The sequence below is a fragment of the Anomalospiza imberbis genome, unplaced genomic scaffold (genome assembly GCF_031753505.1).
Source record: "Anomalospiza imberbis isolate Cuckoo-Finch-1a 21T00152 unplaced genomic scaffold, ASM3175350v1 scaffold_50, whole genome shotgun sequence".
Lineage (NCBI taxonomy): Eukaryota > Metazoa > Chordata > Aves > Passeriformes > Viduidae > Anomalospiza > Anomalospiza imberbis.
Window position 1 is genome coordinate 171,569 of NW_027100109.1, and position 17,481 is coordinate 189,049.

Below are 17,481 nucleotides of genomic sequence, written 5' to 3' on the forward strand. Positions count from 1 at the left end.
CATGGAAGTGTCATTCCAAAGAACTTTGTGTATTAAGCCTGAGGAAAGTGCTTTGTTCAAAAGTGATATGCACATACCAAATGTGAGAACGAGAGTTCCCCTATGACCCGCAAAATCCACCATTTACCCTATTATGTATGCAGGCTGCTGTCAGGTCATTTTTTACACACTCACATAGTATTTTCCAATCTATGATGAATGCTAAACAAGATGAGGGCTATTCCTTGACATGCCACACTAGTGAGAAAGTTAAATGACCTTTTTGTGAGTTCCAAGTTCAATGTATCCACAGAGAAGGTGAAACGCTCCTGTGCCACAGACATAAACATGGGTCCGGTTGTACAGCTGAAGAACACGGATAAAATTGGCACATTGTGTCTGTTGGAAAAAGAAAGATAAAGGTTACTTTTCATGTTACAGCCATAGGACTGGTGTACTTAAAACTACTGTAGCAGGGACTGTTTATGAAGTAGTTCAGAGCTGTGACAGCTACAATTTGACAGTGGCTATCTACCAGGCAGTTCACCAATCAGACATGCAAACCTAATTCTGCTGTAATGCTTACAGCCACAAGAAACTGCGTGCTCACAGCACAGTTTGGAGGGTATCTGTTCAGCCTGTGTCCTAGCAAACAACACCTGCCAACAACTGGGCAGAGGTCGCAGAGCCACTGGGTTTGTCTGGCTACCAATGCTCCTGCCTTTGCTTCCCAGCTCAGGGTGCTTTAACACCAAAGATTACATGATTAAAGTAACTGTGGTGGGCTGAAAGGCTTCAACACACTTCAAAAGGTGTGCTTTGTCTCTGCACCAACCACATCTTACTGGTGACTTTTATTTGGTTGTTTCCGAGTCCAACAGGCTGTCCTGGCTCTAGCTGGGCTTGGTCCCTGCTGAGAAGCACAGGCAGATGCTATGTGCTCCAAGGATGATACATGGGCTGGAGGAAAAGGCTTGCTCTAGCTTTCCCCAGAATGAAATTAATACAGAAACAAAAAACAAGTACTTCAGAGGGAATACACAAGATCTGTTCATACTTTCTAGACATCATCCTACACCTAAGTGAGAGTCCAAAACAAATATTTCCCTCCCAGGACCCTTTCCTTCTTCTCTTAGTATAGAAATAGAACAGCACAAATCTTCCATATACACCAGTATAAGAAAATTTCAGTGCTCAGCAAAGGTGTTGTTTAGGTTTTGACTGCTGTAAAGACAATGGTAGCAACAAGTTAGAATAAGAAGTTGAAATTCTTCAGGCGGAGAGAGCTGAGAGTGTTTTGCACTAGAATCTACTGACATGCTGGATAGAAATTAGGAGATTTTTTTGAGACAAAATGAAGAAATTTTATTTTGCAGCCAGGAAATGTTTACATTTATAGCAGGCTCTAAACACATGATGTAATCTGTGGCAAGCAAAACATATAAAAGTTGTATTGTATACACATACGTACCTTAAATATACTTCCTAATGAAAATTTGTGGTTCCACAGAAAAGCCGTTGAGTCTGACATCTTCTTTTAACCCTAACTCAAGCAGTCTGCAAGTTAAGTTGATTTGTACACTGCTCTACTACTCTGTTTCTTTAATGAATTATAATGAAGCTACATTCAGGACACTCCCAAGAAAAAAAGAAGCATTTTAATGTGAAAAGAGAGGATTTCATGGAAGGATTGCCTGGTATACATTTCTGAGATAAGTCCATTCATCTCTCAGCTGCATTTATTACATCAAAGAAAAACTCAGCACAATTGCTGCCTGCAATATTGAATTTTTTAAAACATTCGTTTTTAAAAACAATAGCAATGTAATTTTTTTAATGAAGAAAAAACACTTAGGACATTAGTTCAGAAGAAGTGTAACAAGACCTTACTAATGCATTTTGTGTATTTACTAACAAACACACACGTATTCTTAAATCTCAGCAATAATAAAAAATATACATCATGCTTACCTGGGCATCTTTCCCAGCTAATTTTCATAATTCTACCTTTTCTTTTGCTGCAGGCCAGTAAATCTGTAACATAGTTAAAATAAGACAAAGACTATGAAGATTATAACCTGTCCTGTGACTGTTAGATTAATTATTCCATGAATAAACAGTTAAAACAGATTTATGCATGTTGAAAAACCTTGCCTGTAAATTGAAATGAACTTGACTTCAAATACAAGATACCATGACAAAAAGTTAAGAGGTTTTAAATCAACCCCACCCCCCACCCCCGATCTTTGTTTATTTCTTCATTGGCTATGTGTACTTTTAAAAAGCATTCTGTTAATCTGGCCAGGGCACCTTGGCACTACTATGTGTTTCCCTCAAAGTTATGATGAGCCAAATCATCTGGAAACTAAACTGAATGCAAAGCCAGGCAAATTACATTGGTGAAGAATTTAGGCCAGTGGACTTGGTATAACTGTTATAAAAAATACTTAGCTTTCTGCCAATTTTCAAATGAAAATAACTAGCTTCAAAAAACTAAGGATAGCTCTAGGGAAATTTGTAGAACAAAAAGTACATTTCACAGAAATCAACCGTGCATGGTTTAACAATGTCACCCGTCAACATTAACTGAGTTTACTGAGAAAATGAAACAGAAGTTTAGAGTAGAATTGCGGACCTTAGATAATTGGCATTAAATATTGATATTGTTTCTCTTTCTTTTTTAATCTGCCCTGAAGAATTCTATAAAATGGGTTTTGGTGTAGATGAATCCAGATGGCAAAATACTATCAGTTACTGTAATCCAAATTATTATGTAAGTGAAGAAATATAAATGAACAACAGCTCAGGTTCTGCCTCACTGATTTCAATTAAGCAGTCAAGACTGGATATGATTGAGTACAGGTTTGATTCTAATAAATTTAAAATAGAAGCTAAATAAAAATTCTTCTACAACGACATTGATAAAAATGGGTAATTTTTACTTCTAATTTTGACAAGGCAAAACTGTTATTTCTTATAACTAATAGTAAAAACACTACAAACCACACTAATTTTTAAGCTAATATTGATTAGTACATTGTCTCAAGTCCCAGGCACCAGTCAGCAGGTCATTAGTAGTCACAAATGCTTTAGAGTAGTCTCCAATCACACTTTACAAAATCTTAAATAGCAAATCCATAAGAATTAAGAATTATTGTAATATGCATCAGAAATAAAAACATCATCAAGGAAGGATGCACAACTCAATGGCATACAAGAGTAGTTGACTGCTGTCATATTCCCTTCCACCCAGCTGTTGGCACCTTGTAGGAAGAGACTTGACGTACACAGGCTCAGTCCCACATGGGTAAGGAAAGCAAAAAGCCATTGTCCTGTGCCAAGCACCTTCATTTCCCAAAACCTACAGTCACCGTTCCTCTCAATCTGGAAACACTTGATTTTACTTCTTCCTTTTTCATTCCCAGTGAAAATGGATGTACTGGATTTCTGCAAGGAAATTAATTTCCTCTCACGTGAATTTAGTTACCTTTCTGATAAAAACCTCTTAGTAGAGATAATGTAGTTTAAGTTACTTAAACCTTAACCCTCTACAACATTTACACAGAGTCAGAGATAAGACAGTGTAGCAGCATTGCAGCACTGGAGCGTAACTTTGCTTTCCCAGAGCATTTTCTCAGAATGATCTGGTCATCACCCTGACCACATACCTCTGAATAAAGTATAAAAAAAAATGTAACCTGAAATCAGCCGTGCCAGGGTGTATGGGTGGCACAGTGCACAGTGCCAGGAAGCACAGAGGAAAGTACTGGGAATATCAGGAAGGGCTGAAGGTAGGTCCAGTCTGGTCTCTGCTTGGGCAGAGTGGGATGAGTCTCCATTGCAACACAGGTCAAGTTTAAGAAGAAAAGCTGATGAAAAGGAACAGAGAGAGGTATGTGAGATCATGGCTCTCCAAACACATCTGGCCAAGGAGATTTGTCTGAGCTGTCAGCTCTCTTGTACATAAACTTTATGGCCAATTCTGCCCTAGATCCCTGAATCATTTACAGGAAAAAGCCTAGAGGCCAAGGGGCTTGGGAGATGTTTGGCAAAAGTTTAGTTATCCAGTTAGGCAGACAAGATGTCCCTTTGTAGGCTTTTGAAAATGCCCAGCTCTCCTTGTCAAATACACAGAAGAACTGGAGGCGTTAAAAACAGAGACATCTGCTTCAAGGCATCAGAAGGGTTAATGGACTTGACTTACTCTCCATTCTTCTACAGATCCCTTCATGGAAATTAGTGTTTGTCCTGCAAGGCTGAAATACACACACTCCCACTTCTATATTAATTGACCACAGACAATTATATTAAAAAATCAATTGTTTTACTCCCTAGTTAGTCAACAGCCTCAGTATTTAGCATTACAGAAAGCCGCATTAGACAATGAAAAGTGAAGCTAAGTGATCCAACTTGAAAATCAATTTGTAATTATATATGGGGTAGTGAAAGTGATATTTATTTGCTTTACATATGAGAAATGAGAGGTTCCCAGAAACTGTCAGTTCTAAACTGTAATACATCAAGAAAATTACATAATAAATAATGAGTTGATGTGCTGAGCAAGAAAGCATAAACCTAATTTTTTATTACAGGACATGCTGTGTAACAGTACCACAGATCTGGTTCCCTCAAACACTGACACAAGTAACGTTACACATCTGTATTGACTTTTCTGTAGGGGGTGAAATTAATTTCTACTGTTATATTTTATTCTGATAAGTTACTTAGTTTTACAAAATCCCAAAAAAGTAAGACCACATGCTCCTGGAGTTTCTGTTAGATTTAAAATCATTGAGCTTTTAAATGGTTTGAAGCTTAAAAATTGGTAATTTTTAAAATATTTTTTTCTACTTACATTCTTTATTCACAATGGTAACATCTTATTAATATTTTTTTCCCATATTCCTCAATAAGCAAAAGTTTCAAGGAATGGAAACAAAAGACAGATAACCAGGCACTATATATTAAAGGTGACAACAACATTGACTTAAGTTATAATCAGTTTGTGTTACAAACAGTACAAATTATATATTTAATATATTTTATAGTATATATATATATATATATATATATATATATATCTGTATTTGAAATGTCTGGAAAAATCTTAGCATAGCTTAGCAGAGTTACTGAATTTAAGACAAGAATGCAACTAGTTGGAATATGGGAACTGTATACTTAAATAGGATTCTTTTCTAAATCTTCAGTTTATTTTCCTTTTAAAATAACCATATCAAAATTCCAAAGATTTGCTACTGTCAGGATTTCCAGATTTTATCTTTTGTTGCCCATTTAAAAAAAAACCCAAAACAACCTTACCATTACTTTTAAATCATTCTTCAAATATTTTCTTAAATTTAGCAACAGGAAAGAAATTAAATTCTCCTAATAAATGAAAGTTAATAAGCTCTTTTTTATCAGAGAGAAAGAATACCTCCCAGGAGTATGAAATTAAGCAGTACATAAGTGTAGGACAGATAAGGTATCACTTTAAAGGGTAGATTGAAATTGATTTCTGATTTAAACAAAACATTTAAAACCACAAAGCTCTTTTCTAAATCAGGAGCAGCAGATTTCTAAAAGTAACATTTTCCTGTCCACTAAATAGGCATTTTTACTATGAGAAAGGAATGAAAAGGAAAGCAAATTTTTTAAAAAATGTGATATATAAATTAGTATGTGGATGCTATATATATATATATATATATATATATATATATATATATAATATATAATATATGGATCCACCCCTCTCATTCCAAAAGAGCTTAATTCAGCTGCTATCTGTCATCAATTAACAATACCGGTATTTAACTCCTTTTTCAGTATCTATCTATCTCAGTATCAGATTTTGTTCCTAAGCTAACACTTCAGACTATAAATCCTTAGGAGAAGGGATTCTCAAAAATAAGACAGTGAAGTCTGATTACAAAGAAAAATGTTGTGTGAAATTACAGCTTTTTCAAGAATCACTTCCAGTTAGGCTTCTAGATCTAGGATGGTGCAGGACTTCATAAAATGGGTGGAAATGGTATATATTGTCCACAATACAAAAGAGGAAGACCACAAGCTACCTAAACAATTTAAAAAGCCATTGGTCTTACTTCATCTGTTTGTAAGGTTTCAAATCAAGTTTTTAGTTAGGGAAGAGATAACACAAGTTTCCAATGAAAATGGAGTGTGGTAGAGAAGACAATATAACTTGGTAAACAGACATTGGTTCACTCTAATATTGTACTTTAATAACCCAGCTGAAGTACTTTAAGGTGCTAGAGCTGCCCTTCCCCATGGCTCCACTTAAGTATTTACTAAATTGTCACATGGAAACTGATTAGCTCAGCTGCAAAAAACGGGCACTAGTACAAGGGAAAAAAATGGTCTGATAAGTAAAGAACTTGAGGTAGAAAGCTACTCATGGAGTTCCTCAAGAAACAGGGTCAGAGCTCATCCTGTTTCATGTACCCTTCAGCAGCCTTGATAAAAACCCAGAACTCTGCCACAGCACATGCAGGTGACAGAAAGTTGGAAAGCACCACTAATACAAGTGGAGTTAAATTATGAAGGAAGAATCAAAGGGCTCTAAAGACCAGAATTATAAACAGCTAGAGGAAATGGGTATAAACTGCTCACAAATAAATATATATAACAGATCATAGATTTTAACAAAAATTAAATCTGAAACATTGGAGTAACAAGGATCTGTTCCACAGCAACATTCCTAAAGAAGTTGCATGAAGTATCCCAAAGGGCCACTTGTAACAGCTGGGTTACAAAAGGAATAACTGCTCCATGAGGTAGGTGGGGCTGCTAGCAGGGAGTGAGACCAATTGACCAGTGTGACTCCTGCCAGTTGCAGGTCCCCAGGATAGCCACGCTCATGCCAGCAGCAAGCACTGGGGTGTCTCATTGAGGCTGTTGGCTTTCAGCAGCCCTGGGGCTTTCACCAGAGCCTCTCCTGTGCCTGATGCTGTGCACGTGCTGCAGCACTTCTCAATCAGTGCAGCCCCTGGTACCAGACACCCCCAAGTGCTCTGCTAGTGATGCATGGAGCACCAGCAGGGTGTGTCCCTACCCAGGAGTGAAGGACATCAGCTGATCAGCACCTCTCAAAACACTCACACACCAAATCTGGGGCCTGGGAAGAAAGGGATTGCTCCCTCCCTATTTTAAAGGAAGGAAAAGTGATAAAAGCATTTAGATGAAAATACAGATTTTAAACAGCTGCTTGATGCAGAAAGAGAAGGACAGCTTTCTTCCCTTGTTTCATTCTATGTACTAGATATTCATCATACTGATGCTTGAGGGAAGGCATGCAATAAAATTACAGCTTCCTGGGCTTCAAAATGTCTTATTAAGGCTTTGTGAAGCATGTACACTATAACTTAGAAGCTTAGGCTCACCGGTATGGGTAAATTCCCCATATGACAGTCCCAACTTCCATTTCTGAAGAACAAAGCCAGACTGAGTTGTAAACCCTTTGTCACATTGGCATATGCAATATACTCCCCCTGAGAAAATCTGCTCCATGAAAAACTACCCCACTGTATGAAAAAAAAAAAAAAAAATCATGACTTAGCTCAATGAGACCATAAAATGAATACAGTAAAGAGGCAACATGAGCCAAACAGACTGAAGTAAACCAGGAGACAGTCTAATCCTAGTTTTGTTTTTGCCTTACTATATGCGACAGTCAGGTCTCAATTTTCTCACCAGTAAAATGACAATAATGTGACTTTTTAAAATTTTATTTTCTTGATTTTCTGAAGCACTTTGAAATTCATAGCTCAAAAGACAAAAGCAAAGAAAAACAGTAAGATCAAGGAGCACTGAGAAAACATACAGCAGTGATCCAATAAGAATGTCACCCTGCTGCATAAGACAGTAACACAAATGTCATGCCCCAATGCAGTAAGAGTGGGTGTTCATGGATTGCATCCTGAGAACTAGGACATTTGTCACTGCTGTATACTGACCCCAGGCCACTTCACTGAAAATTACTGCAAGCACTAAAAATTTACTGAATTTCCCAGAAGACACTGGAAAGAATTTAATGCATTCTCTGTATTATTTCGTGGAAAACAAAGAGTGTTACAATTATCACAGAATCACAGAATATTCTGAGTTGGAAGGGACCTACAGGGATCATTGAGTTCAACTCTTAAATGAATGGCCTGTACAGGGACTGACTCCATGACCTTGACAGTATTTGCACCATGCCCCAACCAACTGCACTAATTAGAGAGAAAATGATCTGATTTTAGCACACCATATTCATATACCAGTTGTTCTCTAAATCTCTCACATCTGCTGCATTAATGCGGGCAGCAGGGAAGTCCACAGCTTGAGGAACTGGACAGATTGTTCTCACACACAAATCCTAACAGGAATTTTACCCCAAGCAGGTCTCGTAACTGACTTCCACTGTAATTGCTGTACTCTGGAATTCAATATTTTAAAGTCATCAGCAAACAGAGGAAGCTGATACATCTAAGTTCCTCATCTATATTTCTCCCTGTATTTGAAAACTAACCGGGTTGTCCTTAGAGTTTTTCTATCTAACTTTCTTTATAGCAGTTTCATCAAGGTTTAGCTAACTCCCAGAAATACTTAAGAGATCCTTAAAAGCCAAGAAGGTATCCTTAATATTTTTTTCATCTGCCACAGACCTTCACCTGTGGTACTATTTCCCATACCTACAACACACATCCAACGAAATAAACTGACCAGAATTTCCATCTCCAATTATTTCATAGTAACAGAAAATTGGATCTCTGATATATATAATATATATATCATCTGATGTAACAGGAAGAGAGAATATGAGGCTTGTTTCAAAGTGATTTACAACACAGCAGGAATGCCAGTGTCAGTGCACGGCATTCTTTATTTTCATGGAGCTGTCAAACTGAGTAAAGTGCACTGGAAGTCAGAGGAAAATAAAATCTATATATTTGGAAGACATATTCACAAGATTTTGGTAGCTTAAATTTGGCAGGCGGCTGTTAGAGTGAAACCTCATATTAGAACCAAATGGGCTTTAATATTGCATCTGTCTGCGACAAAGCAACATCTCCACATGCCCCAGTTCTCCTCTTAAACTGCGATCTCCAACACAACTTAAGTAGCAGCCAATACTTCCAGCCTCAAGGGTTTTCTGAAAAGTGCATTTTCATGTGTATGTTATGAGCACATGTGAAAGCTTAAAGAAAATAGATTAGATGCTGATTTGGTTTACACTGGATTAAATCTTCAAAGGCTTCAGTGCTTCTACACTTCATTTTCCACAGCGCAACCACAGCAGACTTCTGACTATTGTCTGTTTCTCCTAAAAGGAAACCATGCACCAGGATTTTTAGGGTAAATGGCATTGCTCCTGACATGTTTATCACTTCAGACTAAAAACAAATCCTACCTTTGAAAAAGCCAATGACCAATATAAGGAAATGTTTTCAGAGAGCAGGATACTGGCCATTCTTTATACCTAAACACATGGGTAAAACACAAAAATGACAGCGGATGTTTATGGGAACATAATTTATGGCAACAATGCAAAAGGAAGCAACAGAGACACTCTCTTCCACCTAGGATTGTTGTCATTCTGGATTCATACTGCTTTCTTCACATCTTGCTCTATCTGTTCATTTGTGTCTGTAAACACTTGTCAAAAGCTTTCACTTTGTCTACACAGGGACCTGAATTTAAGTCTGTCAAACAACATTATAGAGTCAATAGCTCCTAGGTAAGACCCCTCCAAGGGCTAGCAAGCACAAAGATATCACCTGTACCTCTGCAAGTCCCTAACCTGAAGTTTCACTGGGTTTATCCTAGATTATCCTAATGCCCCACTTTCATCAATTTAAATATCTCCCGTGGTTTCCACATGACTCTTTGGCCTTCAGTTATGTTTCCTGGCAAACTTTTTCTTCTGACAGGTCAAGAAAGCTTCACTCTCAGACTGTCTGCAGTTTTGCTGACAAGCAGGAAGCTAACCTCCTTTGAGCTATAGAATAAGCAACACATATTTTTTAAGAAGAATCAACTTGGTATTACGGTGTTTCAAGGCTGCAGTAAACACCTCAGACTCTGTATGTGTTCCTGAGGCTCAGGCCTGATGGCAAGAACCAAAGCCTCCTTTCGGTACTGGCTAAATTCCCACTGGATTCACTCCTAATTGAGACCATGCTTATATAGACTGACAGAAAGTTTCTCAGAGCAATGAATGTAAAATTCTGCTCCTGCATCTCAAGGGTGCTGTTTTACATAAGTATGCATACGTATTTGCACACATGTTCCCCTTCCTGCAGAGATGGGTGGGTCACACTGCAAGCAGTGCTGAAATACAAGCCCACTTGAACTGCTGGCAAGCAATGGAGTTATCGAAAAAAATTACATGCAGCTATTTCCTGAGCATTTACCCAGCAGATAAATATATATTTATGCGTATGTATATTTTTCCCTGTGAAATACAGTTAACAGTCAATACAAGAGGGCATTCAAGGATGTCACAAGCTGGCTGTACATGCCAGAGAAACAGTAGCAGCTACAAACCAAGGATGCTCCAAGCAATGATAATTTGTGACCCAGAGCCAGTGCACACTGGGACAGATGAAAACAACTTATTCCAAAGCTGCTACTTGGGGATCTGACATGTTTATCGATTTGGCCCACATGGGGCTGTGTCTTCTAGCACTGACAGCTCCTGCAGGTTGGCAGCTTTTCAAAAGCTTGTCAGGCCTTGATAGCATTCCGATTCCCGTGGAGCTGGGCGGGTTGCGCTGCGGATCACACCGTGATAATCGCGCTGACATGTAACCCCACGTGCACTGTTAGCACAGCCACAGAAAGGGGCACCACTGTTTTGCAGCTATTTACTCACTGTTTACCCAGCTGACAACATTTTCTATTTCCTACTTATTTAGCTTAAGGAGTAAAATAGAAAAGGCTTTAAGCAAACCCACAAGAAAATTCAATGTACTAGAGTAATATTTCCAGCAGGATCCCCGAGCCTGGTGTTCCGACAGAATTTCTTCTCCAGCTTTCTAGCTTCTCATGCTATTAAGCCTCCTTTTGCTTTACACAGCACTTCAGGTGGTAATGGCACAGAGGCCTTCTGTAGAACAGCTTTCTCTCACTGACCATCTTTATTTTACTCATAGGAAGAAATCACAATTCTTCCAGTTTGCAAACAGCTTGCAGAATTTGTCAGGCATGTGAGGATCTTTCAAAAAAAGACTGTGGCACTTGATAATGCTGCTCCAGCAACAGGAGCTAAAGGCTTCTATACAGGAAAACTTCAGAGAAAATGTATGTATCCCTGCTACAGAAAGGGGATTATCCATTGCTAAACATTATATATTTATTGACTATAATCACTTTAGCTTTCTGCATTCGCCTGTCATTCTGGAAGACTTGCTTAATACACTGTGGTACTTATTGTTGCTTTATAATGACGTTTGCAAGCACTGGAAACCAGACAGATTTTTTTTAAAGCTGCCAGCTAAGGAAGTTTTCAACCTATTACACAATAAATTGAATAACAACTGCAATGATTTAAGAAATTGGGACTCCAGCAGAACTATTGATTTATTTCATAAGGAAAAATACGCTAGGAAATAAAGCCATAACTTAATATATGTAAGTCAAATTAACTAATTTAGGTAAATAAATAGTTTTTTTTAAGGAAGTTATTAAATTCTATATATGTATAAATTAGAGAAGAGATCAGGATACAATGCTTTGGGTGCTTCTTTGAATAGTATTCCAGAAATGTCTTAATACAGAGCTTCAGACTCTAAAATATACTCATGCCTATTAATTATATCCACATACGAGAATAAATTGTTGGGGATTCTGACTTGGCTTTTGAAGGTATCAGTAGCTCCTAACAAAACAAATATCTGAAACGGAGAGCTGTATTAAAATAAGAGCATTTGAAAGTTAATGTTCAGCTTTGTTTTAAAGAAAGGAAACCCTAAACTATGAACAATGTTGCATTCTAGTCTCAAAGTTGTTACACCTTTCTTGCCCCCTCAGCTTGCCACAGTCCTTCCTCGAAGTCATTAATAAACACATCATTTATAGGCAGAAACTTAATATTCTAATCAATTTCTGCTCATTTTAGTGGCTGTGTGTAAGCAGATTATTTTTCCCAGACAACTCGTACTCCACAGGAGTACAAAGGACACACTTCAGACCGTTGTAGTCCCAACATGTGTGGTTTCCTCATGCTGGGAAAGCCTGGAAGCGAGCTGCCTTGCCTGGTGCCAACCCAAACTACGGTCAGGCTAAACACAGCACTGGCAAATGCTACTTTCTGACACTTCCCTGCTACTGTAGAGTATCCTCTAGCATCCTCCTCAGCAACTGAGATTTATACACAGTTCCTCAGGCTATTTCCTTTATCTCATCCCTTTCCTCCACTGACAAGATTCAACCAGCCAAGTGCAGTGGAATTAAAGAGAAACACTTGTGTGACATTGCATTGTGTAACCTGGGCATTTACACAAGAAGATACATTTATAAAAGTTGTTGGAATGCCCATGCAGGCCTTGGAAATCATCACACCAGGATGCTCTGCAAGGCTTCTCAAGTCAGTTCTTCCCACTTAGATATATTTTGCTTCATGTGGGTTTTTTTCTGAGAATTTAATTATTATCTGAATAGTTAAACTGTTATTAATTTACTACTAAAAGAAGTAGAAGAATTTGAACCTGCATGCATATTTAGTCTAGATATGCAAGTGGTTAGGAATTTTATTCCCTCCTTTCAGGTTACCACAGATATGTAAGCATACATTCTGTATTCACCTTAGGAAAGGCAAATTTTCCTTCCAACACAGAGTCTTTTCTCTGTAACATTATAGCACTGTCGGACTGCAGGTTAGTTCTCCTGGCTCTCTGTTCTACTCTTCTTGGAAAGCACAAGGTCCATAATGATCAGTGGTGGCTTGGCCAAAGGCAAAATGTCACCAGCTTGGACTGAGGCGTGGCTCACGCAGGGTGCTGCCACCTCCAGCAAGGTCTGGGCTCATAAAGCCCCATTGAACATAATGGGGAGTGACAGCACTCAGCATCTCTCAGGAGGCAAGCAGCATCCCACAGAAACAGAACTCTGCTTTTCACACAAACAAAACTTGTTTTCTGCAGAAAGCCTACACCACCAATCAATTTGTAGTCTGAAAATTTGTGATTATAATTAGCAGTGCTGTTATTAATGCAATATCCTGAGGGGGTGGTGGATTTTGAGTCAATTACTGAGATGACAGAAGCAAGTTAAGTGCTTGATAAAGCATCCCAGGAAGAAATTTCCTGAAATACTCAAAATCTGAGTTGTACAAAAACTGGCATGTGCAGCATTGCTGAAGTCAAGATGAGGAGCAAGATGTTCTGCCTGGTACTGTATCTCTTCTATACAATGACAGCAAGTGTTGCCCTCAAACATGTGGGCAAAATAGTCTCTTGTTCCACCTGTTCAGCCCCTGCATGCAATCACGTTAATTCAGGGTCAGTTGCCTCTTCAGAACTGGCAGCAGAACACAGGAATTTAAAACCCCCCTCTGGTGCCTAAAGAAAATACCAAACACAGCTGACAATTCAAATTTTCTTCATGTCTGGAAGAAGCAGGAAACCAGTTTTCATGTGTTCCCATGCAAGCATCTGGTTTTCACTCGTAGCAGTCAACTGCGCTTACCAAAGCTCCAGTTCACCATATCTACCAGAAATATTGAAGGCTAAATTGACATCTTATTATCTCAATTTAACACATTGTCACTGGGCACAGGCAAGGGACTGCAGCAGATCCCAGTGGAAGCTTTTCCTATTGCTAGTAATTCTAGATATTAACAGAAATGCTAAAATTGCCACTTACATTTTACTAGAATTTAAACCATCTAAATTGCCTCTGCTCTGTTCAGTATCACAGTAAAGCAATCCTAGTGACGCCAGGAAGTGATGAAAGAGCTGTCTTCAGTTATTTCCTTCCAAATGCTTATGAATGAGGAGGGTAACCATGACCAGGGAAGTTGAGAAGTGAAAACTCTGAGCTACATTTTTCCTGTTTGCTGATATTTTGATGCTATTTTCATGCACTGCAGGGCTCTTCCACATAGCTAATCTCTTGCAGGTCATCAGTCACACAGGAGATCATATAGCATGAGAAATTCAATTGATTTAAGATAATATGTATAACTGTGGGAGGTGAGATTACCAAATATTGGTAAATTGCATTGCACAACGAATCTGCAGTTACCCAGTGTGAAATAAATAAATAAAAACACAAAACACACAAAAATGGAATTTAACAAAATTTAACTTAGGAGATAAACTCCATGGAAAGCCCACTGACCTTTTTTACATTTTTGTTTACATCAACCAAGTTGAGCTGGAAGATGTGGTCCTTTGTCCCGACTAGCAGCCGGCCCCTCTCCTCATCTAGCAGCAGGGCTCGAAAATCAAGTCCCTCTGTTGAGCCCAGGAATGGGATGCAGCTGTTTGAAAGCAGCAAATCTGTGGGAAAATGAAGAAAATCTTTATAATCAAAATGTTTGTATATGACGCATCAGTGTCTTTTATAAATATAAGCAACCAGTATGGAGTATACCAGTGAGATAAGTGCAGTCTTGGAGCATGTCTTTCCAGAGTCATAATACAGTTCCTGTTAACTTTACAGTTATCTGAGTTGTTTTTTTTTTTTTTTTTTGGTTTTTTTTTTTTTTTTTTTTTTACTTCCAAACTGGGTAATACTTATTTTCACAAAATACTTTTCTACGTAAAAATTTCTTAATAAATTTTTTTTTCATTTACCAGTATTGCCAAGTCCTTGTCTGCAAGGCTGCACTCAGCCTAGTCATCACACAATCTATTCATCATCCAGTCTGTGTTGATAACAAGGATTGCCCTGACCCAGGAATTGGATCTTGCACTTGGCCTTGTTGAACTTCACATCGCTTACACAGGCCTCCGTCTCCAGCCAAACAAGGGATCTTCACAGATAATTTATTCCAATTCAATGAGGATGGTATAGAAAGGGGAATATCCAGTAGCAACAACTCTAAGATCCCTATTAAAATCAAAAATTTGACACTAAAGTTTTACTGTGAATTAACAGTAGCTTCAAATATTTTTCAAGAGGTAATTAAGAAAAAATTATGTTCTGTGAAACTAATGAAAGAATCTATAATGCTGCAAAAAAATTCTGTAACATTCTGCCTAATGAATATTCTGTGGATGCAATTCTGTATGAGGACACAAGCAACATACAGAAAAGAGCACAAGGATAGTTAAGTCTTCTTCGGTAGTCATTACTTTGGGGAAAAGAAAATAAACGTGTGAATCAGTTCTTCCACAAGCAAACTCTCCAAGCTAAACTATTCGGAAATCATCAGTCAGAAAGGCAAATCCTGTATTTAACTGAACATAAAATTAAGGCTATTTCCACCTTCCTGGCACTGGATGGACAATGTAGCATTCCTGCTAGAAAAGCCAGACCTACTGCAAAAGTCATTTGCACATCCTAATCATGATGAAAATTAGGGCCAGTGTTTTGGAGAAAAAGTCCAGAATGAAATAAAGGGAAAAAAAACCCACCCAAACATTTTTCTCCAAGATCTCTCACAAACCATGTGACAAGCAAAAAAAATATTAAGTTCTGGTGCTGCCTAATAAACAGCACTCTGGAAGGAAAAATATTTTATTGTTATTAATCTGACTAACTGGAATATAATTATGATAATTATTTTCTGGCTCAGTCACTTCTATTTAAGTTTGTGTGCATTTGTCTGGCTCAGTGCAGGGTGTTGTTAAGGTACAATCTGAAAACAAATTGTCATGCCTATTCTCCTAGGTGAGATTTATTTGGCAGTTCTTTGGAAAAAAAAATCCTGCTTCATATTGAAAAATTATATCCTATGCTGGGCACTACACTGCTACACATCAGCACTGTCCTCTTTTACATATATTTTGTGAAGACAAAGATGTCAGGGTCAGCGGCTGGAAGGAAAACAGATCCCAAGATGAGTCACCACCCTGATAAGCACACCAACAGCTGGGAAACACCAACCGACAGAGGGAGGGGCAGCTGCAGGCCCATTATCTCAGAAGCCTCAGTGAATGGCTATCAGCTGGGACAATTAACACCTTCCCGCGGGCATTCAGGCACTTACTAGATGGCCAGGAGATGCAATCAGCAATCAACCAATCAGCGCGGGACTGCTTCTGATGCCTTGAATCAATACGCCAGATAAGAACAGCAAGCCGAGAGAAGAGAAAAATGGGGAGCCAGGAAAAAGGACCAAGAAGACCTTTTCAAAAGTGGATGAAAAGAAGAGCACTTAAGAAAGATCATTATCATCGCTTCCAGGACCTGTTCCATGTAGATAGGGCCAAGCTTGCTAAAATTCTCCTGAATTGCATATCCTGTGAAATCCCACCCAGCAACTTTACTCAGTTTTTAAAGCCAATTGGGAAACACCCGGAGTTTTCGACAGCCTTGGGAACTTCCAAATTAATGGGAAAGCTGACAGTAGTGCTTTCGGAGACTTAATGATGGCGAAAGAAATGGAGAAAAATGTGCAGGAGATGAGCAAAAACTCGGCTCCCAGTCCAGACGGGATAACTCTAAGAGACATCAAGAAGATGGATTGTCGTAGGTTGACAAGGAAGTGAGTTTTCTTGGGAAGTTATAGCCAAACCAATCAGTGGTCAGATTTGAATATTGCCACCTGGTGTGACCACTGAAGACATTGGACACGCCTCAGATGACACCGGGAGTGAAGAGAGAATTCACAGGGGAACTCTCTTTGTTTGTTCCGGTCAGTGAAGAGTTCAGACCTCCGCTGCCCAGCCACAGGCCCAGGCTGAGGTGGGCCAGGAGTCCCGGACAGAGAAGGGGGGTGAAGGGAGTGGAACCAGGCCAGCCCCTGCAGGACAGAGAGGCGGAGAAACACTGCAATGTCCGAGGCAGCCCTCCTAGAGAGAGAGAGAGAGCCTGTGCCACCTTGAAATTTGATATCATGTGCCAGCAGTACACTGGCAGAGGAGAAAGAGAAGGTGTGGTGGGGGGGTGCCCAGCCTTGGGAGTCCTGGGCAGCCTGCTGTGAGATTTCAGCCGTCCTGGGGCCAGCAGAGCCCGAGACTTTAACCCTTTCTTGGACAAAGAAAGCCTCGTGGAAAACTAATCCTTCTTAATCTGAAGTAGGAGACAGCCTGGGCTCTGAGATGTCAGAAGAAGATGGGAAAGAATCCTAGGTGGGAGGAGATGATGGAGTGGCTTTTGGCTGGACTTTTTCTTGTATAGCCATAGACTGAACCAGTTCATCTGTAACACAGAGACTGCATTTCAGGGGATAGAATGGCTTGAGCCTGAGAGTGAACTGCTGCAGTGATTGCCAGTGCAGGAGTGAGAGTAACCTGCTGTAGTGACGCCATGTGCAGGAGTGAACAGAGAGAGATGAGGAGGGTGTGGTGGTGCCCTCTGTCTTCAGGGAAGAAGAAGATCTCTGTTCTT

At 39.1% G+C, this 17,481-nt stretch overlaps 1 long non-coding RNA gene across 1 annotated transcript; it reads right to left on the reverse strand.

Annotated features, from left to right (window-relative positions):
• Nucleotides 1-257: 257 nt before the first annotated feature.
• Nucleotides 258-14,479, reverse strand: LOC137467021 (uncharacterized). Its single transcript, XR_010995377.1, has 3 exons — nt 14,323-14,479; nt 1,951-2,013; nt 258-378 (listed from the first exon to the last, which is right to left on the reverse strand). It is a non-coding gene; the product is annotated as an uncharacterized lncRNA (long non-coding RNA).
• Between the last annotated feature and the right edge of the window lie 3,002 nt (nt 14,480-17,481).